Genomic DNA, 25926 nt, shown 5'->3' with positions numbered 1-25926 from the left:
TGGCATCGCAAAGGGTGCGCGTGTCTGGAAGGGGGGAGGGGGTGGTGAAGGGGGAGATTTGGGGTTATGATCGGACAATATTTGCGAAAGGTAAATAATTCAAATTCGATACGGTGGACTTGGATACCCGCGGCGAATGGCTGAGGCGTTTGCTCCATGTAAACAATATTATCCATAACTGAACGGACCGGGTTAAGTTTGAAGGATTTTCGCTCATGCTATTAGAATGTTTCATACTCCAATATATGAACATATGTATTTTTTTTAGTAAAAAAAGCTTCATTTCATTTAACCTTTCCTTATAAACCTGCTCTCAGTGCGCTCCATATACATATGTTAGTCTCAGTTAGTCCATTTGATGCGCCAAAAGCGCTTTAAAATTTGAAATTAGAGCGCCGAAGGCGCTACAAAAATTTACATCATATCGCTAATGGCGCCTCTTCGTTCTAAGCTCAATTATTTTTACTCGGAAAATTCTATTCATTGGGCGAAGGTGCATATATTCTATTATGCTTCTCAAAAAAATTTATTTCACATTTCCCTGTGGCATCCACAATTTAAATCTTGTGCTATATGACGTCGAAAAATCTTCTGTAACATCACAATTTTTTTCGGTATTCTCCAAAGATTGTTTAACCTATTTTCAGCTTCAATATATCACTGGAAGATTCTAACTGATCATTTAAAAAATCGGTATTTAAACAATTAAAAAAAATCACACGCGTGAAACGGCAATTTGACGAAAATACACAAAAAAAGTTCATGATTTGTCCTGAGAAATAGTAAGAGGTCGAGTCTTTTAATCCTCTCTTAGATACAACATTTGTGTCAATGAAAGAAAGATTCGAGCAGTTGAACGGATATTCAAAGACGTGGGTTTTTTTGTATTTTGTGAACAGTCTACCGGAAAGAAACGAACTTCGTAAATATTGTGCCGATTAATAATCTGATATCATTAGTAACTTTGAGATGAACTTATTAGTTAAAAAGCCTATCTTTCAAATGAAATTCTAGGTAAAATTAATCCATTTATTGTATTAAATTTCATAAAACAACATTTACAAGAATTATATCCGAACATTTGGGATGCTATGCGAATTTTGTTGACATTGCAAGTGGTGAACGTAGTTCTCCGAAACTTAAATTAATAAAAACATATCCCCAGTCTACAATATCACAAAATAAACTTTCCATTTTGGGATTTCAATCTATTGAAAATGATCGCTGAAAATCTTGATTTTTCAGCTGTGATTAAAGATTTTGCCGAAAAACTGGCTCGGAAAGTTTATTTATCTATTTTTAACTCCACCGATGGAGTTCGGAAACCTTAACCACTTTTCTGCCGGTCACAAGTCCAGAAAAAGGTGGATGGTAACCCGTTTTTTTAATATTTTTTCTAGGGGCGTTTAGAAAAAATTATCCGAGGGCGCCATAGGGTTTAAGTATGAAATTTGATAATATGTTAGTATGAAACATTGAACTCAAAATAAACTGATCATCTGGTGACAGTTCCTTTTAATAATTATCATCTTTTCTCACAAACCCAAATTATTTAGGCAAGTTAAAATTTTGTCTAAATAATTTTTTGTAACAAATTTTATCTTCTGGTTCAGATTGAATAGGTGGGGGAAAGGTAGGTACGATCGGAACGACACACGGTTTGGTGTTAGGTTAAGAAAATGTTGAAAATAAAAGTGGTACGGTACAAAACGGCCGGTAGGGTAAGGGTCGGTAGTGGTCCGCCCTAGGGGTCGTTAGGTGACAGGTGACACCGGCGTGCGCCCCATGGGAAATTACATTAAACGGCCGCCACAGGGACGGGCCTGTTTTTATATCGTAATTATCAGGGAGGGGTGGGGCGGCGGCCTTTGAGAATCCCCGTCTCCCCTGTTCCACAAGCCGCGCGCACGCCACTGATTGTTTCGGCCCGGCGAACATATTGGATCCGATACAGAATTAAAACGGCGGCCGCCCCTGAAATAAATAAATTAAAATAAAGTAATAAAAATTCTGAATAAAATATTTACACAAGGGGGTGGGGCACCATCCCTCATCCCTCTACTAAAAGCATATTTTGTACAAATATACAAAATATGCTCTTTTATATAAAAAAATAGCCTGGACGTCGGATAAGTATCGGGGCAGAGGGATTTGTTATTGTTAATTTTGTAGAAAAACAATTTTTTTAGAAGAAAAACGTATATTTTTGACTTTTAAATTTGCTAGATAATTAATTATAAGTATTTTAAAGCAATAAAAAATAACAATTAATAGAAAAAACATCCGACTATTGATTTAAATACTCACTTTTGGCACAGAAATACGAGATTTTGAGTTAAAGACTGCAATAGCCAAAAATCGGTAAATAAAAAAAATTGCACATTTTTTAAATTCTCATACATATCTCATAAACGAGAAGAAAGCAACGACAATCATTGTCATATTCGAATTCAATGGGTCAAATTTAGTAATTAAAGTCGACCAGAAAGGCAAGCGATAAACTAATAAAAGCTTGTATAAATGTTCAAAATTAATTTTTCTCATGGTTGCGACAACGTGACATTTTACAATTTAGAAGTATTTTTTTATACGAATATGAAAACAGATTCGGGCTCTAGCCACCAATTTATTTCCATAAATATATTATACGCATGTTCGGCCGTTGATACATATATCAACGGGTAGTGTTGGAAAGGAAAAGATTGTATGCTAAAAGTATACTAAGAAAAGTTACGCAGCCATACCAACAGCCACATTGAGAAAGTGATTCGAGTGCGTACTATTCGATTATTTCAAAGGTAGACGACAATCCTGGACGAGGACTATCGCCAGAGAAGGACTCGCAGGGAATACAAGGAAGGAGATATCATCGAATCATGTCGGCTCAGTGGGTGCTCACGTAAGCCGTTCGCCGACCCCTGGGTTCGACACCGCGCATACTAAATACCGATCCACCGGGTGTGTTCTTTTCAAAAAAGGACCCTGCGACCCTCCCCCCGGCTTCGTCTTGCTCCGATTTTACGGTCAAAGGAACCTTTCCACCCCATAATCTATATATAATGTCATTACTTCCACTATTCGACGCACGGATGCCGGGGGGTGACTTTGATCTTTGAAATCGTAATCGCGCAAAGCTCCAAAATAAACGTGCGCAAGCAGGTGAGTGCGAGGACTTCGGCATACAAACGCTTCCTTTTTCACAAACTACAACCAATCTGTAATGAGATGTCTTTTAAAGAGTATTGTCGTATTCTAGAAAGAGAAAACAGAAATGGTTAAATTTAGAGATGCAAACATTCTTCTTCTTCGTTTGCTTAATACTGAACATTGTGGTCATCGATATCTGGAATTTGATGGACGATCCACCTCCACTTCTCCCGGTTTTTGTACCAAGTTGAAGGTAGCGTTATGGGACGATCCCGTCGGTTCTTTGATCTGGAAGACGTTTTCTTCGAAGTCCGTCCTCTCGCTCGCCTTCTCTCCAGCTTTCCGGTGGCTACCATCCTCTCCAAAAATTATCCACATTATTCCTGGTCATATGGTCAAAGTATGAAAGAACCCTTTTCCTACATATTGTGGACAGTCTCTCTGATACTGCCAGTTCTTTGAGGATGGAGATGTTATTGCGTCTTGCGGTCCAAGGTATGCGCAGCATCCGTCTCCAGCACCACATTTTGTATGCATCTAGAATGTCTCTTTCTCTCTTTTTCAGGGTCTATTTCTTGACTCCATGGAATGCAATGGGAAACACCAGAGATCACACCAGACGGATTTTCAATCTTCTTATAATAGAGCGGGTCTTCCATATTTTTATCAAACTGGCCATTACCGTTTTCGTAATTAGTACTCTTTTGAAGATTTCCAATTTGCATCCTTCTTCCGTTGGGATCAAGGCACCTAGGTAGTTAGACTTTCTCAAAGTCTTTTAGAGCATTGGACTTTATGAGAGTCTCAAATTTGTCAACTAATAGGTTTTTTTATTCGTGTTTATCTCTAGGACCCAGGTGTCTACTCTTTATTATAGACATTATAGTTTATGAGTTAGTTTCTTTATATTTCTTGCACGTCCTACATGTCTTTTAAATAATAAAAGACCACTATACAATTTGACGGAAAAAATCGAATTCTGAATTTTGGAAATCGTTTGTAGATATTTTTTTAGTCTTGGGGAGCTTTATTTTAATACGGCCGCTTTCTTTTGTAGTTTTATTTTTTAATTTAAGAACTTTAAAAGATTCATTGCTTGCATCCAACTAGTAAAGGTAAAGGGCATAGAACAAGAAAGGTAAAGAACCGCTGTACTATCAAATTGACTTGAAATACCATTCGCAATGCAAAAAATGCTCCAAGAACGCTTGAAGATTTACGGTCCAACGTCGTATAGTTGGGTCGCAAACCACGGAAACACATCTTTAGTCCGAGAAGAGCACATTTTCGACAGATTTATAGACGAGTAACGGCTATTACAAGAAATGTTATCGGTTGCTTGAATCTCAAAATGAACATATTCGACAGCAGAAAATTTTGCCGAATATATTTCATCGGCTATTTTCGCAAATAAAAACATGCTACCTTTGAAATTAATCAAAACTAATTTTATTATTTGCGTTCGTGTTTGAGTTTGAGAAAACTTCGGTTTGGAAGCACAAACAACGAAATTCCTAGGAACAAACGTGCGCTCAGCCGATTTTGTTTATTCAGGACAAACTCGCGTTTATAAACCGGCAAACTACAATATATAAATAGACAACATAAATTTATATACTAAGAGAGCTGACATGATACCCCTCCCGGTCATGAAAGGCGATAGCATTTAAATACACACGAGATATGTAAAAGGAGCGGGAAGCCGAAACTGTGACCAAAGTTTCGTTCAGATGAAGAATGCTCTATATGTAAATCATACGAGCTGAGCCCGTCGTTGATACTACCGAAAAAGAACTAACGCGAAGTTTTAATACAGGCATTCTGAATTTCGCGAAACTGTCCTTTATTCCGAATGAAGGGGAAGTTTTTCTGGCAACTTTTGCGCCGGCTGCATTTCGTCCGACCGCGCCACTGCACTTCTCGACAGAAACACTCCAAGACATCCATGCCAAGAGGATGCGAATGTTTTGCATGAAACTCTTGTTTGTTGACATGCTATCGTGAATGTCGAAGTAGAACGTTTGGCTTTGAATCGCTATTAAGGCGGATAATTGAAGCCCAACTTTGGTGAGCCATGTACATACATACATATATCGAACGTACATACATACATATGTATATCAATACAAACCATTTCTATTAATATATGATCGATTTGTCTTAAAATTACCTGTACAATTTATCAAGATGATTCGTAGACTTCGATCACACACGATATTATGGCCAGGGCCGCCTCAAAGGTGCATCAGACTAGGCACGTGCCTAGAGGCACCATACACAAAGGGCGCTGCAAGTCGCCTCCGTTTTTCTTTTTTTTTATTATTAAATTGAAAATAGAATTTGGCTTTCTTTGAACTTTGAACTATAACATATTTTATATTCAACTCAATTTTTATACTCGAAGTAACAATATTAATTGTAAATTATTATAATCTAATTTACAATTTCGAAAGAGACTCGTATGTATGTTTATTTATTTGTTTGGTTCGTAAAATCCGTGACGTTCAATTTAATAAAAAATTAAATGAATTATCAAATAAAATAAAATTATTCAAATAAATGTAATAAAATTTTAACTATTAGATTGGTCATGTTTAAGCGGTTTATATTACAAATACTGAGCCAAGCCGGGTAAAAACACTAGTTTAAAATAATTTACACGAATAAAACTGGTAAAACAATTAAACTGTCGTCGTTTCAAATGGTAATTTGGAATTGTATTTTATATAAAATACCACTGAATCATATGTACATATATCAGGGATGGATTTATCTCACGAAATTAAATATCTTAACCAATCACATTCGAATGAAGAAATGTCAGTCTATAAAATTCTTCAATTCATTGTTGAATAAAAATAATGTCTTCATTACCGCATTTTTATTTTATTCCTTTTTATACATAAAACGTGCCTATTTTTTAATACAAATTAAACTTAGTTTTTTTCTTAATATATTTTTCTTCAACATAAAATTTAATGAAATTTATTGTTTAAAAATTGAATGGGGGGGTCGCTAGAACTAATCTGCCTAGGTGCGCCATATATCCTCGGGCCGGGCCTGCTTGTGACAATCTATTTAGTAGTTAGTATGTAGGTAGCAGGCATTTCAAATAATGTCAAAAAAGTTACATTATAAAAAAATAATGTGATTCGTCTTCGATTAGTTAGACAACTTCTTGGAAATCTCATTACTCACATCCAATACCTTATTCAGACTTCTTATTAATAATACATAGTAGTTTAGTATGAACTTTTACAAATTACTTATGTACGTGCGATACTTATTTTTGCCCACATCATTCCGAAGTGAAGAATTTACCTAGAATACGAAATGGAAACGTACTCCTCTCGTGGAACGAACTTAAATCTATATAATTCGCATTTTTCACGAAGAGACTTACAAAGTGAAGAACTTGAAAGGAGCGTGTACATATAAAAGAAATTGTTACGTTTCAATGGAAAAGTAGGGGAAAAATACACACCTGGCGAAGGCTTTTCTTTACAGACGAGTATCATGTTCAATACTTTTACATTCGGAACTTCAACTGTACACGAAGTTCGACGTGTTTTTCTGCGTCGTCGTCGAGAATTTCTAAAGAAACTTCGTACCCCATCCTATTATTTTTTCCTTCCGCGAAACTACTCTCGTCGCCAGAACAAAACGACGAGGAGTTTAATGGCAAAGAACAGCCAGTTCGATTACTACCGAAAATAAGTCCGATTGTGCAACGCTTCAGATGAATCGCGACGGTCGTAAATTTTGATGCCGGCTACAACATTCTAAATTGAACGCATCGTGCAGATCTGAAAGTCGCTAGGATGCCTTTCAAAATGAGGAATTTTAAGGAATGGAAACAGGGGCGACCAATGACAAGAACATTTTTATTTTATTTATGCAGCAGTATGGCTTAATGGTAGCGTGTATGTTTAGCACCGAGTGATCAGTGGGTTCGATCCGCCATACTGCTGGTTAGATTTGGGGGTATTTTTGACTCCAAATCGATCGTTTCTTATCAGAGTTTGCCAATTTTATGTGATCATTGTTGAAACGGTTCCTCAAAATTGGCAAAAAATCATCTTTCCTGTAATCACAAATTTTCTGTATTTATTGTGTGTATAATTTGAAAAAAATATGTACAAAATCTAAATCCATAGATGTCTCAATGGATTAATTCTGTAATTAATTAATTGTTGTTTCATGTTCTTCAACTTCTGGAAATACAGTGATTTGTGTAATAATAAAAAATGCTGCATTGTTTGTAATTAATTGTCCAGGAAGGCGCATTGGGGTCTTCCTGTCAAGCCTTCCTGGTATCTACATATGTAAAAATAAAATTTAGATAACTAAATTTGTCACGTCTATGTACATCAATAGTGGCCACACGGTAGTTCATTTCCAGTATTTTTCCACTTTTTAGACAGCAGCAGGGCTCAGTGATTGTGTTTATGCTAAGCACCGAGAGGTCACAGGGTTCGATCCCGTGAGCTGACCTCGATTGAAAAGTATTTATTCTGAGTATAATCTTTATTGCTGCTGATGGAGATTTGTGATTCCAAGTCAGAATTTGCTAATTTATCTGATATCATTGTTGAAACAGTTCCTCCATCAAATTGGCAAAAACCATCTTACCCACTATGTTACCAGCATTTGAATATGATTTATGTACAAATTTTCTTATTTGTTTTCTTTATAATACCATGTGGTGCCTACTGTATTTGAAATCTAAATATTTTCATTTATATTTGTATCTTTTTTGTTTCACTGTACTGCTTTCTTTTTATATTTTTATTCTGCATGTGTGCCATTAAAATAAAAATCAATAGATCAGTAGCTATTAAAATAGATATAAGATGAATTGTGAACATAATTTAGTAATAATAAACAGCATTTAAAAATCCAAAATTTTAATAAAATAGATCACAACAAAATAAATAAATAAGTATGGATCCATATTTATTTATTTAGAGCAAGTTGAAATCCATATGGTAATAAGTAAGGATCACAGCCATCGCTCACTGTCAATCCTATTTCAATGCAAGAATAAAATATCAAATATATAGTGGTGCAGATTTGGCGTACCGAAGTACTTTTAGTGTTTGTTTTGCATGTGCAAAACAATCTAATAAAAAACATACCTCTTTATTTGTCTTCACCTTCGATCACATCAATAAACTCAACCACCATAGCTTTAACATAAACTTCAAACCAAAAAATTGTTCTCACAAAAACACTAGCCCTATCAAATGTTTCAATTGCGATTTTCTATTTTGAGAGTTCTCTCCCTGTTCTCCCTTGAGAATTCGGATGGGTTGAATCACCGTTCCAGCTCAGTTTCCTTCCTCGTCCAAAACTATGCAAGATCTAGTTGTACAAGCATCTTTGATCTACAACTTTTGGGTCTGACTTTAAGTACAGCAATTTATTCAAAACAATTCATAAGGTTTGTTATATTCGCTAATCCAATTAACCGGAATCTATTACATACAATAAATATATTTATTATATAGTTATTACGGTGTTTCCCAATTAACCGGAATCTATTACATACAATAAATATATTTATTATATAGTTATTGCAATTACTATCTACGCAGTTTAAAGATAAATGAAAATGCACACTCGGGATATCGACTTTTCAGTACAGAGTTACAGATAAAATTAAACGTGATACTTAACTTTTGTGTCTCCGTGCGTGCGTTGTATCTCCATGCGCACGTTGTCTCTGCGTGTTTTCATACAGGAGCTGTGTCACCGTATATCCCAGTTTGGACGCACAAAGATTTTACCAAATCATATATGTACTTGTCACTATCAGGGCGAAAACACACTGAGTGGCATGGGACGTCACGTCCTTGGCTTCCCGCTGTGACCGTAAACAGTGAGTGTTCCCCAAACCGAATTCGGGTGTAGTTGCACGCGCAGAATGCATATGTTTGGGAGGTCACACGTGTATGCATATCCATATGCAACCGACAAGTTTCTCTTACATTTCTTCAATTTACCGTTATCGATCACTGTCAAACAAGGATAAGTATCACCAAAAATACTCCTAGGGGTGATTTTTGGGACTGTATACCATCGCGGACGTTATTAAATTAGTATAAATGACAGGTGCTCTCAACCGTATCCAATATTTACTTATTTAAATTGAAAAAAAAAACTTTTTAAGCGTATGAACTGCAGATTACATTGAATTAGCTTATATTTCAGGGCTTCTCAACCGTCTCCAAAATTTTCTTTATTTTTTACAAAAAATATATTTTTTTGTAAAAAATAAATATTGTTTTGCCATCTCTATTCACCGCGCGTGGCAGGAAGTTTGAGTTTGAGTATTTTTTCCAATTTAAATAAGTAAATATTGGATACGGTTGAGAACACCTGTCATTTATACTAATTTAATAACGTCCGCGATGTATACGATAAAAAATAAATTATTCATTTGAAATAAAGAAAATTTTGGAGACGGTTGAGAAGCCCTGACATATAAACTAATTCAATGTAATCTGCAGTTCATACGCTTAAAAAGTTTTTTTTTTCAATTTAAATAAGTAAATATTGGATACGGCTAAAAACTCCTAACATTTAAACTAATTCAATGACATCTTAAAATGATATTCAATGAGTCACAATGACATTCGCTTAAAATGTAATTGTTCAATTTAAATAAGAATATGTTGGTGCGGTTGAGAACACCTGTAATTTATACTAATTTAATAACATCCGCGATCTATACGATAAAAAGTACCATATACATCGATAGATATATAACATTTATATATTACAATAAAAAGTTACTTTTTCCATTAAAATAGGAAAATTTAGGATTTTTGAACATTTTGTCGCTTGAACATTATTTCCGTGGACATTTTGTCGCGTGAACATTTTGTCGCGGGTACATTTTGTCAGTGCACTTATTTTCGGGTACATTTTGTCGTTGAACCTTTTGGACTTGCACCAATTGTCGTGTAACCATACCATGTATATGGGCTAGGGATGCTGCGTTTTTTTTTTGCATTTTTCAAAGTATCTAAAAAAACACGTACCACTCAGTGTGTTTTCACCTTTACTGGTGTCGCCTGGCCATTTTGATCACTCATAATATAATACGTACGTATGTATATATGTATAAAGTGGAAAGTTTGTAGATGCATTTAAAATAAATTGCTTGTGGTAGAAGTGGGGGAAAGAGGGGTTGGTAAAAACTCTTCCGAAGCACAGCCACTGCTTCAAAATGAGGAATTCGGGGGAATGAGGGGAAGGTGGAGGATATAGAGAGAGTAACAATCCATTCGTAGCGGCGAATCCCCGTCAATCTGAGGCCATATTGTTCCTGACAATAACCGAGCCCCGTAATCCTGGAGAGGCGAAAGTTTAAAAAAGGGTCGAATAAAGGAGCGGACGCATAAAGCCGCCCGGAGTCACGGCTTTGAGCCCTCGACAGCCGAACGAAAACCCACACATCTTCTCGGGGCTTTCGGGGCTTGCTTTTTTCCTTATTTTTTTTTTTGAAACGTCTCGCCATCGATAAAATTACAATGGCGAAAAGAAATTGGGTTCGAGGCGTAACAAATTCAAAAAATTCACAATTCCTCCCACTTAAGGTTAACCGCGGAATGCGTTGACCCGTGTCTATTTTATTGCGAAAGGCGAATATTCAAATCCAGATGAAAAAATTTGAATACAAACCGATTCCATCACATTTACAAACTATTTGCATAAAAAATCCTATGTATTTAAAGATATAAAAAAAAATGCTCCATTGGAATTTCTGTTGAATTTCAAAATTAAAATGTTAGTACTGACATCTATGTATACATGCATAAACTACTTCATATATAATATTTGATTTCGAGTGTAATTATTTTATAATAATCATCAAAATACTATTAAATACTGAACTGTTTTATTGTAATATTTTACAACTCATTTGATTTGATTGTTGAAATGATTTTATAATTATCAAATTCTAATAATTGTCTCTCGTTTATAATAGCATTAAATCTAATTTAGAAAGAGTACATATATAATAGCATTTGCAAGATAGTACTACATATTTATTTATATCAAGGCATTTAATGTTGTAGATAGAAGTGGGAGGGGGAGGGGGGGAGTTAAACGATTTTATTTTGCGAATTTATTAAATACTTAAGTAGTTATGAAAATTCATTAAAAATAAAAGCAGTTTTCTTTTCCTATTTATAGCATTTCTTATATTTTATTGTTCCTTGCTTTTGGGGGTACCAAAGCTACCTTCCACTCTTCTCCCTCTCCCTGAATTCGCCAGCATAACTTAAGGTAAAGGAGTATGTATGTATGCACATATGAACTAAAATGGTTACCAGAAGAAAACAAGTACCCCAATAAGAATGATAAATAATACGGAACGGAAGACTTTCATCCAGTAGTTCAAACCATGGACCCGAACCGAAAACCCTAAAACCGAAGTAACCATTAATAACCGAATTAATATTTTTGCTGGAACGAAAACCGAAACCGAACCGATATTTTTTTCGGTTTCGTAAAATTAATATACATATTTGGGTCTGGCTCACTGCATCGAAAGTCGGAAGCCGAAATATTGAAAAGCAAATATCGAAAAGAATGTATGCATGGTAAACAACACTATACATATGTATGGTAATACTACCCACTCTTCATATGTATGCATGGTAAACAGACTACTACACATATTGTCATAAAAATCGCGAAAAATCTTGGTTTTTCGACTTTCGATCAAGTCAATTTCGTTGCATTGACGGCCACCGCAAAAGTCAATTAAGTGTGAATAAAAAAAATGTATTTTGTCTGCATTTCAGCTATATCTGTACATCATAATCCGTCCTCTATTCCGCATGCACCAGCGGGAAGCTGAACAAACTAGGAAATATTATCTTTTGACATTTTAATTATATGCATGATCATAATAAGTTATAACGAAATTGTTCACATGTTTTACATCAACTTGCAAATATTTAAATACAAGAAATTCGAAAACCGGAACTGAACCGATATATTTTTTAAGCGGAACGAAAAAAATAACGGTTCGGGTCACTGGTTCAACTAATGTATGGATGTAGATATATAGAATTAAAAAAAATAGATTTAATATCAAATAAAACATTGAACTTGAACTTGAACTTAAAATTCATAATCGTTCACTATTGCATTTGAAAATTTATTCAACTTCCAAAAACTATTTAATAAATCTAGTAGATGTCACTAGTAAAACAATTTTAAATTAAATTATTTAATTTATATATTTTTTTTTAAATCTATAGATGTCGCTGTATGCTGTAATTGTATACTAAAGGTACTATTCAAATTTGATATAAATAAAAATAGAATTTAAGCCATAGTATCGCTTCTCGGCCTGTTGGCTAAGATCAAAGTGTAGTATCTGTTCTTATCAGCTTAATATCTGATAGTTCCCGCATCGCGGGACCAGTATATTAAACTGATTTTTGGAAAGTGACGGGATGATCGGGGCTTGCTCCACTCCTGTCGCGGGTTGGCCCGGCATTGCAGTGCCGCCGGGATCGGCCCACATTAAAATTCACTTTCTTGTTCATCGAACAGGATTTTACTTTAAAGTCAGGATATCTCGATTTCTAATAGTGCGATAGAATTGGAGGTTTTCTGACATATCGTTCACAGACTTTCCGTTAACCGATGATGCGCTCCAGGCATTACGTATACGGCCATTTTTTTCTCACATTTTGTCTACCATGATAGGAATCACAGATTATGGTAAACAAACAGTGAGAAAAAAATGGCCGTATACGTAATGCCTGGAGCGCATCATCGGTTAACGGAAAATCTGTGAAAGATATGTCAGGTAACCTCCAATTCTATCGCACTATTCCAATTGGACTGTGATTCTTGTTCTAATGAATGAATCAAAATATTCTTCCACAGTAAACAATAACCAGGGCTGTGAAGTCGGCTCAAAATTTTCCAACTCTGATTTCAACTTTTTGTTATAATTATACTCCTCCGACTCCAATACAACGATTTTAGTAAAATCAACTTTGCTTGCCAACGTATGAAATTAGGTTCCCAGAAAAATACACTATTCCACAGCACTGTCGAAAAGTCAAATTCAGTTCTGCTTTTATGGTCTAATCCTGGAAGTAGGTTGGCATTTTGGATTTCCATGATGTTTCAGGGAACCGTAAACAAAATCAAGGACTTATCTACATATGTACATACTGAGTTTGAATTTTATGGTCCGTACGCACCAAACCAACGACGATTTTGGGCCAACTTTTAAAACCAGTAGCGTACAAAATATTGAAATTAAATATCAAAATTAAGCTAACGAGCGAGATTGAGCTAAAATTAGATCATCGTTGATGTTTTGAATTACGACGATACGCATTACAACCAGAGAAATATTATAATTACGAGCGAAAAAAACCTTGCTATTGTTTCCTATAAGTCGTCACGATACACTACTGTGTTTCGCCGTCGAATGAAATATTTAACAAAAAAAATGTCGGTGATTTGTCAAAGGGTTTTTTTTTCTTTCGTCGAAATAAAATTAATAATCACACATTATCCGATAAATTTTACCTCTGAGATGGATTTAATTATTTGATTTATTTCGATGAGAGAAACAATTGAAGACATTATCCGATAAAATTCACCTCTGAAATGATTTAATTAATTGATTTATTTCGACGAGAGAAACAATCCTTCCTACCTACTATGTCACCACTATTTGAAATTTGATGGATGTACAATAAAAATTTATGTACAATTCATAGATGTCTCGTTAATTTGCGAGTTTTTTCAGTGTCTCGCAATTCAACGACTTATAATAAAAAAAATGCTGCATTTGTATTTGTAGGGGACGCGACAATTGGTGTAAGTCCAAAATGTTCAACGACAAAATGTACCCGAAAATTAGTGCACTGACAAAATGTACCCGCGACAAAATGTACCCGCGACAAAATGTACCCGCGACAAAATGTACCCGCGACAAAATGTACCCGCGACAAAATGTAAACGGAAAAAATGTTCAAGCGACAAAATGTTCAAAAATCCTAAATTATCCTATTTTAATGGCAAAAGTAACTTTTTATTGTATTATATTTATCGATGTATATGGTACTTTTTATCGTATAGATCGCGGATGTTATTAAATTATTATAAATTAAAGGTGTTCTCAACCGTACCAACATATTCTTATTTAAATTGAACAATTACATTTTAAGCGAATGTCATTGTGACTCATTGAATATCATTTTAAGATGTCATTGAATTAGTATAAATGTCAGGGGTTCTCAACCGTATCCAATATTTTCTTATTTAAATTGAAAAAAAAAACTTTCTAAGCGTATGAACTCCAGATTACATTGCATTAGTTTATATGGCAGGGCTTCTCAACCGTCTCCAAAATTTACTTTATTTCAAATGAATAATTTACTTTTTATCGTACACATCGCGGGCGTTATTAAATTAGTATAAATGACAGGGGTTCTCAACCGTATCCAATATTTACGTATTTAAATTGAAAAAAAAAAACTTTCTGAGCGTATGAACTGCAGATTACATTGCATTAGTTTATATGGCAGGGCTTCTCAACCGTCTCCAAAATTTACTTTATTTCAAATGAATAATTTACTTTTTATCGTACACATCGCGGGCGTTATTAAATTAGTATAAATGACAGGGGTTCTCAACCGTATCCAATATTTACGTATTTAAATTGAAAAAAAAAACTTTCTGAGCGTATGAACTGCAGATTACATTGCATTAGTTTATATGGCAGGGCTTCTCAACCGTCTCCAAAATTTACTTTATTTCAAATGAATAATTTACTTTTTATCGTACACATCGCGGGCGTTATTAAATTAGTATAAATGACAGGGGTTCTAAACCGTATCCAATGTTTACTTATTTAAATTGAAAAAATTACTTTTTAAGCGTATGTCATTGAATTAGTTTAACACCCTCACAGAGGTGCGAAGACCTCTGTGAGGGACAGTACATATAAGATAATTATAAATTTTAGAGTTATTTAGAGTTAAGTAATTAACATGTATTTTTAAAATTAGCTTTATAGCTACGATAATATATAAATAAATAAACGTTGAACGCCACGTTTTATTTTGATAAAACAGTTCCCAGCCAGCGGTCACGTGTACTTCGAGTTTTAACATTGAATGTGACCTTTACGGCGTCTCCAAATCAAATTCACATAATTTTTTTCCAAAATTTTGTTTAAAAATGCAATTATTTTATTTCTTCTGCAAATAAGTCTTCTAGTGTACATTCGCAAGCTATATGTATAATGAAAGTTTTTTTTAAACTTAATATTTCATTATACAATTATAAGGCAAGAATATAAAATATTAATTTAGATAAATTTAATGTATTATTTTACAGTCAAGTCTCGAATTATGACTATTCGGATTAACGATGGAGAGATTTTACTTAGTGTTTAGCAAAAAACAAATGTATGAATCGGACATTGTATTGTAGAAAAAAGGAGGTATGTAAAAAAGGCAGACATTAGAAATTTACAGCTAAAATTATTTTTACATACCTCCTTTATGTTTCACATTAATATTGCATCATTTACAACTAACTATTATGCGTAAGGGTTGCATACAAAATTTAATTTTGACATGTAAAAGACAATTAAAATGTAAATGTAAAAAAAATCACGCGCGTTGAATAGAGATGGCAAAACAATAATATATTTTGAAATTAGTTCTATGATTGACAGATGAATTGTCTACACAAATGGACGAAAATATGTAAAAAGACAAATGGGTTATAAAATTTTACTACCCTCATGTTAGAGGCTATTGAATGCATTTTCTTTGCGTAAAACCCTAGGACAATAGGCAAATGGTGAGTTCGAAATCTCTTCAATGTCCTCTTCAACGTCGGTTTGTAGCAATGGAATAATAATTTTTAGCTATTCACAGTTGATAAGCTCGATCACATTTATTATAGAAAAATATACATATATGTATGTAATTAATTTATAATTACTCTGGTATTATAAAGTTCTAATAAGGTTATCAAGTCAACAATACCAAGTTATATATAAAATTTAGTAAGTATCTGTCAACCGGAAGTGGCAGTTTACTTTTGTACGATTTTTCTTCCACTATTTTTTTCGACCCCTTCTAGTTTTTTCGACATTACTCTGGTATTATAAAGTTCTAATAAGGTTATCAAGTCAACAATACTTGTTCACCATCAACAATACTTGTTCACCATCAACAATACTTGTTCATCAGATGAGCGCAATTCGCATTCTATTGACACAGTGAAAAGCGTGTTATAAAAAAGTGTATGTATTATAAAATGTCGTGAATTGAACTATATATAAGAGTCAAGTTTTATTGTTATTGTTAAGAAATATTTTGTTGTTATTGTTTTATTGTTATGGCTAGAAAGTTTAATAATATAACTTTTAAATCAAATCGCCACCCTGGCACTTTGATTGATATAAACATTGTTTTTCGAGTACAATTAAAAAATATTTTGACTAAAATTTCACATAAAATTTTGTATTCCAAATATTGTGAGCAGAATCTCGTTCTAACACTCGAATAGTAATCTGAGCACATTCAAAACTTAAAAGACGTTTAGTGAAATTTATTGGCTTTTTTATCTAAAACCACCCAAAACTTCGAAAGAAAACATTCTTTAAACTATTGACCATACACACTTGAGGATACATAAAATGAGGGAACTCAGCTTAAATTAATAGTGATCTCTAAATTCACATGTTAAAAATTGATAGTTTTTTGACATACATGGATTTAGAATTGCTAAAAGGAAATGTTACTGTTGACACACAAACACGGGTTTTGCAAAATCAAAGATGTTGAAGAGGATTAGGCAAAATCAAAGATGTTGAAGAGATTAGTTCAAGTGAGAATATTTATTATTATTTGATTTTTTTTATAAATATTTGAACTACCAATATTAGGATACAACTTATTACTTTATCTATGTACGTAGTAACAATAGATGAAGTTTTGTGATCATACGAAAATTCGAACTCGAGATTTTGACTGATTCGAACTCAGAATCGATCGCTGATCACGTATTCATGATCTAGAAAAAATGTGTGTGTGTGTGTGTGTATTTTGGGGATATTTTTAGCACCGTTAGTCCTATCGAAATGAAACTTAGTATCGGTTAATGAAATTCTTATCGACACGTCGTAATTTTTTTTCAAATTTTTAAGTTGACCGGAAATGGTACCTCCCCTTATAGGTGTCCTCTTTTTTTTAAGTTTTTGAATTCAATTATCTCCCAAACCACTAACTGAATCAGACTGAATTTTTTTTAAATATGATAGAAATAATAATTTTTATAATTTTATATTTTTTAAATATTTCTATCTGAACCGGAAGCAGTACTTTTACTCTAGAGAATCGAGGTTTTTTATGTTTTTCTCAGAAACCTTTTGGTTTATTGAACTTAAATTTCATATCTAAAAGTTTAAGCTTAATACCAAGTTATATATAAAATTTAGTAAGTATCTGTCAACCGGAAGTGGCAGTTTACTTTTGTACGATTTTTCTTCCACTATTTTTTTCGACCCCTTAAACATGTGTTTTCGTCACAAAAAATTCAAGTATAATTCTTGTAGCAATGTGATGAAAAGAAAAAAAAATTATTAAATTTTATAAACCGGAAGTGGGTTTTTTTCTCTTAGAAAGGTTGAAAATGTTGTGCCCACTACTCTGTCCACACCCCTGAATGTATTAAGCTGAAAATTTATATTTCTATCCTTTATGTACTAACTTAGAGCTGGTAGGGTTTTGGTCAGAATTTGTAAACCGGAAGTAGTATTTTTTTTTAAAACAATATTTCATTATTTTATTTTGACCCTTAAAATTATTTTTATTTTCTTGATATTTAATGAGTATAATACTGATAGTGATTTTTAGTAATAAAAAAAATTTGAACAAAATCTGACAACCGGAAGTAGAACTTTTTTTGTTTTGTGCAAGTTTCCATACATTTGCGCTCAATTTGTATCGCTATCATAGTCATCAGTTCAATATCGAATTTTGTTTTGTTACCTTCTTATATTCCTCAAATACATAGATAAAGTCATGGGTTGGTCACACCCGAATTTTTTTTAGTAAAAAAAAAAACCGAGGGGGGGGGTCGTAAAAATTAAACACCGACCTGGTTCTTTTTAATTTAGCACTAACAGCACCCTGAGCTTCAATGAATATAGAAAAAACCTTATCTTGCAATATGCAAACCGTACTTGACCAGTTTACGAAAAATTATTTTATAGGCTTTAAAATTATGGCAAATAAGCTAGAACCACAATATTTATCAAGAAGACTATCTTTCAAGCAATGTATTATAATTTTCAACCATAATTAATTTTGTTTTTAAGGCCATTCCGTAGTCCGGTTTTGTGTTACATCGGCATTTTAGGATGGACTGTACATATGTTAATAGATAATTAATATATCAATAATTTATATGAATATTAAAACATGGAAATGTCTACTGTCTTCTTTTTATTATATACTGATAATGATGAATTTTTAAATAATTACATTTATTATTTATTACGTATTCACTCCTTTGTAAATCAAATTCAACTTTTTGCTAGTCAAATTCAAACGTTGAGAAAAAAAATGCATGGTTAAAATAAAATGATTGTAAATCGAATTTTATTTTTCAGCTCAAAATAACCTATTGTCTTCGAAGTATTGAAGCGCATATGCTTCGACCAAATCTTTTTCTAGGAATCTTAACATTTTTTATGTAGTTAGGGTTGGTTAAATGATTTTCCCAATGTAATTAACCTCAAAATACATGAGGAAATCATCGACCTTCTGTTGGATTTCTCGTTCTTGTGCCAATAGCCATGGGTTGAGAATTTGGAGGAGTTCCTCCCAGCTTTCGACTACATTTTCTGGAGGAACAAATGCTAATGCCAATACCATTTTAAATTTAATTGCATTTTCCTGATTATCGTAAAATTCAGATAATCCCAATTCCTGGATTTTTCTGTAGGTACTTTGGGACAGATGGAAAAAGCAACCCGTTACTTGCGCATTTGGCCATATGTCAAACGTGAACCTCGTGTAGCTTCCATAGACATATGGAATGTTCGAGACCGAATATTACATAATTATGGAAAAACGGACAACGAAGTGGAAGGCTTCCATATGAAAGTTGGCTATACAATTGGAGCCCAATTTCCAAACCTGTGGAAGTTCTTGAAAGCCCTTCAAGGTCTCCAAGCCAAAACCGAGAAGTTAGTACAAGAACTAAACTCCGGAGTTATTCTTGAAACTGTGTTTACCTCTGTTCTGGCAATTTTTCGCATGGACACCTTCTTCGCTTTCAAATACGCAGCAATCAAAGTTTTTTTTCGGCGGAAATATCCCTGCAGCGACCAATTTCTGAAGAATCGATATTGTTAATTTAAAAATTCAAAATTAAATATTAAATCCATCAATTTTATAAAATAAAAACTATTAAACCCATAATTACCCTTAGAACAATCATACAGCAAAAGGTCTCAGCTGAGCATGATCTTTTCAATGTTTGAAAGCATTTGACGCACAATGAACAAAGGCGTACCCTTAGCAGGTATATTACGGGTTTTTTGTACCTAAGTCTGTTTTATTTTGCATACATACAAGATAACTGTATTTTGTACATAGTTAAAGAGAATTACGTTTTTTTACCAAAATACAGAAGAAATAACTAAGATAAATTTACAAATAACGAAGTGATGATTAGAACAAACACGTATGTCGCAAAATTCACAAGCGTTCCGTTTTATGCTGCTGGTGGTGTATATATATATATATATATATATATATATATACATATAATTCAATGACATCTGCAATACGATTAAAAAGTTTTTTTTTTCAATTTAAATACGTAAATATTGGATACGGTTGAGAACCCCTGTCATTTATACTAATTTAATAACGCCCGCGATGTGTACGATAAAAAGTAAATTATTCATTTGAAATAAAGTAAATTTTGGAGACGGTTGAGAAGCCCTGCCATATAAACTAATGCAATGTAATCTGCAGTTCATACGCTCGGAAAGTTTTTTTTTTTCAATTTAAATAAGAAAATATTGGATACGGTTGAACATTTTGAACATTTTTGAACATTTTGTCGCTTGAACATTTTTTCCGTTTACATTTTGTCGCGGGTACATTTTGTCGCGGGTACATTTTGTCGCGGGTACATTTTGTCGCGGGTACATTTTGTCGCGGGTACATTTTGTCGCGGGTACATTTTGTCAGTGCACTAATTTTCGGGTACATTTTGTCGTTGAACATTTTGGACTTGCACCAATTGTCGTGTAACCGTATTTGTAATTGGCCAGGAAGGCGCATTGGGATTTACCTGTAAGGCCTTCCTGGTATAAAAAAAAAAAAAAAAAAAAAAAAAAAAAAAAAAAAAAAATTGAAGACTAAAAAAATTTCGTTTGATAAACCGACAACGTTCCGGGTTGGGACCATCGGTCGGTCACCCATACTAACACATGATATATTCTCAGTAACTGCGCATTACGGGGAAGTAAAAATAATAATTCTTTGATTTTTTTTTCGATCTTAGTGCGTATCTTCGTAAGTCAAAACATCTTCGACAAACAAAAGTCGAGGATTACCTGTATGTGATTGTTGATGATCTAATTTTAGGTCAATCTCGAAAATTTATTTAAATTGGGCATGTTCTGTTTTAACTTTCAATATTTTATTTTAATTTTAATATATTGATTATAATTTTATTTTGATATTTGAATTTAATTTTAATATAATAATAATATTTTTAGTTTTGATATTTAATTTCAATTTTTAAATTTAATTTTTATTTCGATATTTTGTACGCTACTGGTTTTATCCTGCTGGATAAAACGTTGGACCAAAATCGTCGTTGGTTTGGTCCGTACGCAGCATTATACAAGCAACATTTGCCGAAATGCACACCATCCCAAATACCTTTTTCATATTTCCAGACAATATTTCTGACAAATACTTAAGTAACCAGAGCCGGTTTTAGGGGGGGGCTGGGTCGGGCGGTGCCCGAGGGCGCCAAATAAGTTAGGGTGCCGCTCGATGCGCCAAAAGCGCTTTAAAATTAAAATTAGAGCGCCAAAGGCCCTACATTTGTACTCGGCAAATTATATTCAAACAATCTACTGGAAAAAGCCAATCTTCAAATCAAGCTCACTGCGAATTCAAAATCTGATATTATTAGCAATGAACTTATCAATTTAAAAGCCTTTCACACATTGTATTAAATTTTATAAAACAGCACAATTAACAAGAATTATATCCAAACATTTTGGTTTCTATGCTTTTGCTGACACTGCCTGAAACTGTAGTAAGGTCCCAACGCCGGGAAAAAGGAGGATTGTAATCCAGTTTTTATTATTTTTTTTCAAAGGGTGTTTAGAAAAAAATTGCACGAGGGCGCCATTGGGTGTAAGGCCGGCACTGTAGGTAACTATAGGTACATATGTGCATATAAAATAAAAATATTACATATGTCGTGCATATTTTGAAATTCAAATCATTGATAAAGACAATGAATATACGTAAGTTCAAGTAGAATGAATGTACATATTTATAATCAAACAAATAAATACACGTATGATTTAATTGGGTTTAATTTACTGTTTTTGAAATTGCAGCTATTAAAATTTGATTCATACTGGTTAAATTACATCCAATTGTAATACGTATTTGAATCAAAGTGTTCACATACTTTATACGCGGTTAATATTCGATATCATATCGATTATTAAATCATTTCGTATCAAATAAATAAATCGCAGTCTTCGTTATCTAATCTAGTGTGTTTATAAGTGATATATTCTTTGCAAATCGATTAGCGGATTTGTGTACATCGAATCCAAAGTACCCAAATCATATCTAATTTTGCATTTACCACATCACATTTCAATCAACTTTCGTTGTTGTCATGTCGTTAATTTTTGAAGATCTCAAATTTGTTATTCGGATAAAAACGTTCATTTCATTTCAAACATTAAATAGTGACCAACAATTTTTTTTCGTATTGGGCGAATGTCACAGTAAACAAATAAAGCAATCTTGATTTTATTACACCATTACGACACATATTTTAGCAAGTTTAACACGTGGGATTTTAGGGTCACCATATCTTTGTTACCGTAAATATACCTGAAATTACTTTAATTCCTTCATGATTAAACCATTAAACGCTAAGAACTTTATTGAAGGCCGATTTTTTTTCTACAATTTTAGCAAATATAATGATTTATCAATAAAACCGGAAGTGTCCATTCATATATGTAGTTATAATGAATTTCAACGCTATTAATGTTTGTTTGTCTACAGTTATCAATAATTCATAGCCACAAAATATGGTATTCTGTTATCTCATGGTACTCTAAATGTAACCGTAAATTACAACATTTTCTGAAAAAGTTCTATCTTTCTATTTTATTGCCAGCTTGTATACACTCTCCCGAGAAAAACTGGACAATTCTGCTAGTATCTTATAAAAGTGATGATAGCCCTACCTTTTTTTGTATTATAATATAAACATTCTCATGTTGAAATATGCACACATAACGAGTTTTTCTAGTGGATTCCTTTTTGAAGGCTAGTGTGTAAAACCTGTAAAAGGGCAACTGTATAAAATTTCTCAACATAACAATTAAAAGGAACTCTGTAAATAATACGAAACGACTTAATAAAAAAACCAGGTTAACTGCGGTGACGTCCAATTTCTTATTACCCAGGCAACGCCTGGCACAAACACAATACAGACATCAAATATAAGCATGAAATCGCTATTATCGTAATTGCATCGTTCAATATCGCAAGGCAAACCTCCACCTAGTATTATAAACGCAATCATGTTTTTTTTATAATGAGACATCCAATTGCATTGCATGCAATATCTCTTCTATACATATGTACATATATGTAGAGACCAGTAGCGTGCCGTCATTGGACTAGCACTAGAGGGACTATCCTATTCCACTTAAATCTTTTACCCAAAATTTAAAAATATCAACAATTCAATTTCAATAAATTAAAACCATATTGATCCATATTGATATTATTCGCTTGGATTAGCGAAATTTAGAAACTGGAATTGGCGCTACCTGAGGAAGTGGTAGTGCTAGTGGAAGAGTGTTTATTTAGTATATATGCACGATTATGTATATACATATGTACACATGTGCATAGAACATCCAGATTTAGTTTGGCTTACTCACCATTGCAGCTGCAATGACCATTGCATCAACTCAAAATAACGTGTGAATACAATTGTACATGACTCCTAAAACATATCATAAATAATCGTTAGTCAAAAAAATTAAATCTCACATCTAGTTAAAACTATCATCGCAACATGAAAATAAAAAAAAATAATAATGAAAGGTCTTGGAGCCCAGGATCGAAGGACTGCAAGATAGGACTGCAATAAAAAAAATGCAAGCGTATTTGTCCCTCGCTATTTTAACAATCGTTGGATCAATTTTAGTACTGAAGAATTGTTTCCCCTCCATCTTTTATCCTATCAAATAACTCCAATTAAAACCCGGAAGTGTAACACATAACAATTTAATTTAGCCGTCGTACTTTTCCATTGATTTTTCGGTAATGACTTAATCGAATCCGGTTAAATCCGACTACGTATGCAAATTTCATCACGTATTTATAAATGCACATCTAAAACACGTTTATGATAAAATTAGCCGTGTACATATCGAGTCGATTATGTACAATCATTATCAAATTGAATTTTTCCGAAGAATTCGCAAAGCTTTGCTACTTTTACTGTAATACACTGCGTTATGATAAAACCGTGTCAAGTGGAACTACTGAGTTTTACATAGTGCCTACTTAAGAGCTGAGTTTGTCGTATAACGATTTATAAATCGATCTAGTCTGAAGTCTATGATTCTAGATACAATTGAATCGATTTCAACGAATTTTGATTGTTTGTCGTTCTCTCTTTATCTTACGGCTTTAAATCTAATATAAAAAATTTTACGATATCATTTCTATTTGTATGATAATTTGTATGCTCTCGACCTTTGAATTTATGTACACGAAAACGTTTCTTCCTAGTACTGCCTAGTCGCAATTCGTATTCAAAAGTGTGTTTTTTTGATAATGAATAAACATCGAATTTATGTAAGGTCACATTTATTTTACAAAACAAATTTTATTTACTTTCTCATACGTCTATTTTCAGTTCGATTCATTCATTAAAATGACAGCTAAGCACTGTTTTGTTGATGTTTTATGACACGCGTTTTAATAATTTATAAGATTTAATTAAACTTTTCATTCATTGACTTTTTAAATATGGAAAGCAGGGCTGAGGAGTCGAACAAAATGTACCGACTCCGACTCCGACTTCATTTTATGATTCGACTCCGACTCCTACTTGAACGATTTTAGTAAGATAATACTTTTCTTGCTGACGTATAAATTTATGAGTAGTTCAAATAATAGTGATTTTCAAAATATGAAAAATTAAATGATTAAGAAGCATCACTTACAATTGAGTGATGTAACCCAATTTATTGAAAAATTGGTAACATAAATAAAAAGTAAGTACATTCATAGTGTTGCGTGGGGTTGGGTTCAGGATCCAAATAAAAGGACAAAGTCGCTTCACAGCATTTATTCAACGATTCTAGAGATCCACACGGATCCACCGCTTACTCTAGAATGATGTTATCTACCGTGTGTACCTCATAAAGTGCAAGTTGCACATTACAGCTTTCCCGATCTATTAATATGTCTATTGTTTAGGCACGCAAAGGTCTGCCCTGGCGAGTCGCACGCACTCGCCCAGATCAGAGAGAACTCCAGCGTATCCTTTGCTCGGGCACATACTGAGTCCCGTTAGTCTAATCCAGGATCTCTTTTGTTTACTCGCGAATGAACTTCGACAGTGGATACTCTTTAATGTTCCCGAGTTACAATAGTATGTACCTATATGTATGTGTATGAATTAAAAAAAAATCAATTTAAAAAAAATATATGAGACGGAGGAGAACATCGGTTTTGACCAGAACAAATTAAAATATGTGCAATTAAATGCTCCATGACTCCATGACTTCGACTACGAATTCGACTCCATAACTCCGACCCACAACCCTGATGGAAATACTGATTTTTTTAAATATTTTATTTAAACCTAGCCGTAAATTTCATAGTCTTATAATAAATTTTCTTCATTAAGTAGTATTCAACTAAATGTGTACTGCTGTACTATTGATTTTTGAAACTTTTTGCTAAATGTAACCAGTATGAATAACACGTGTCAAGGTTCGTTTATACTAGTGCAGCTCAAGCCGGCAACTAAACAACAGTGCGAAAGATATTCTTTAGTACATTACTTGTAAATGGACACATTCATACATATCTTCCGTAATGTGTACGTGGCGTTACCGAAACAGAAGTAACCGAGATAATCTACTCATATTAAACAGTAGTACATGCAGGGCTGCCGAGAGGAATCCCGGGCCCTATGATAAACTTAATACATTATTTTTATGTAGAATAATATAAAATATCAATATCGGTTTGTCACGCGGCCCTTTGAGCAGTTTGGGCCCTGGAATTTTACCCCGGCTCTCCCCCCTTCTCGTCGGCCCTGAGTAGATGTCACCGAAACATATCAAGTAGAACCGGTTTTATTCGGCAACAAAATGTGACGTCATAGCGGCGAGTGTACCCGTACTAACGAAAGTGTTGCCATGTGCATATATGTATGTGAATTTTC

General features: G+C 33.5%; 1 protein-coding gene and 1 non-coding gene across 2 annotated transcripts in view; one reads left to right on the top strand and one right to left on the bottom strand.

Annotated features, from left to right (window-relative positions):
* The window catches only part of LOC143915452 (uncharacterized), a 668062-nt gene that overhangs the window by 215059 nt on the left and 427077 nt on the right, over positions 1–25926 (bottom strand). The gene's annotated exons all lie outside the window — the stretch shown is intronic.
* Positions 12508–12700, top strand: LOC143916277 (U2 spliceosomal RNA). The gene has a single exon (XR_013260966.1). It is a non-coding gene; the product is annotated as a U2 spliceosomal RNA (small nuclear RNA).

This window comes from Arctopsyche grandis, chromosome 8 (assembly GCF_051622035.1).
Source record: "Arctopsyche grandis isolate Sample6627 chromosome 8, ASM5162203v2, whole genome shotgun sequence".
Classification (NCBI taxonomy): Eukaryota; Metazoa; Arthropoda; class Insecta; order Trichoptera; family Hydropsychidae; genus Arctopsyche; species Arctopsyche grandis.
This window is presented reverse-complemented; position numbering and strand designations above follow the sequence as displayed.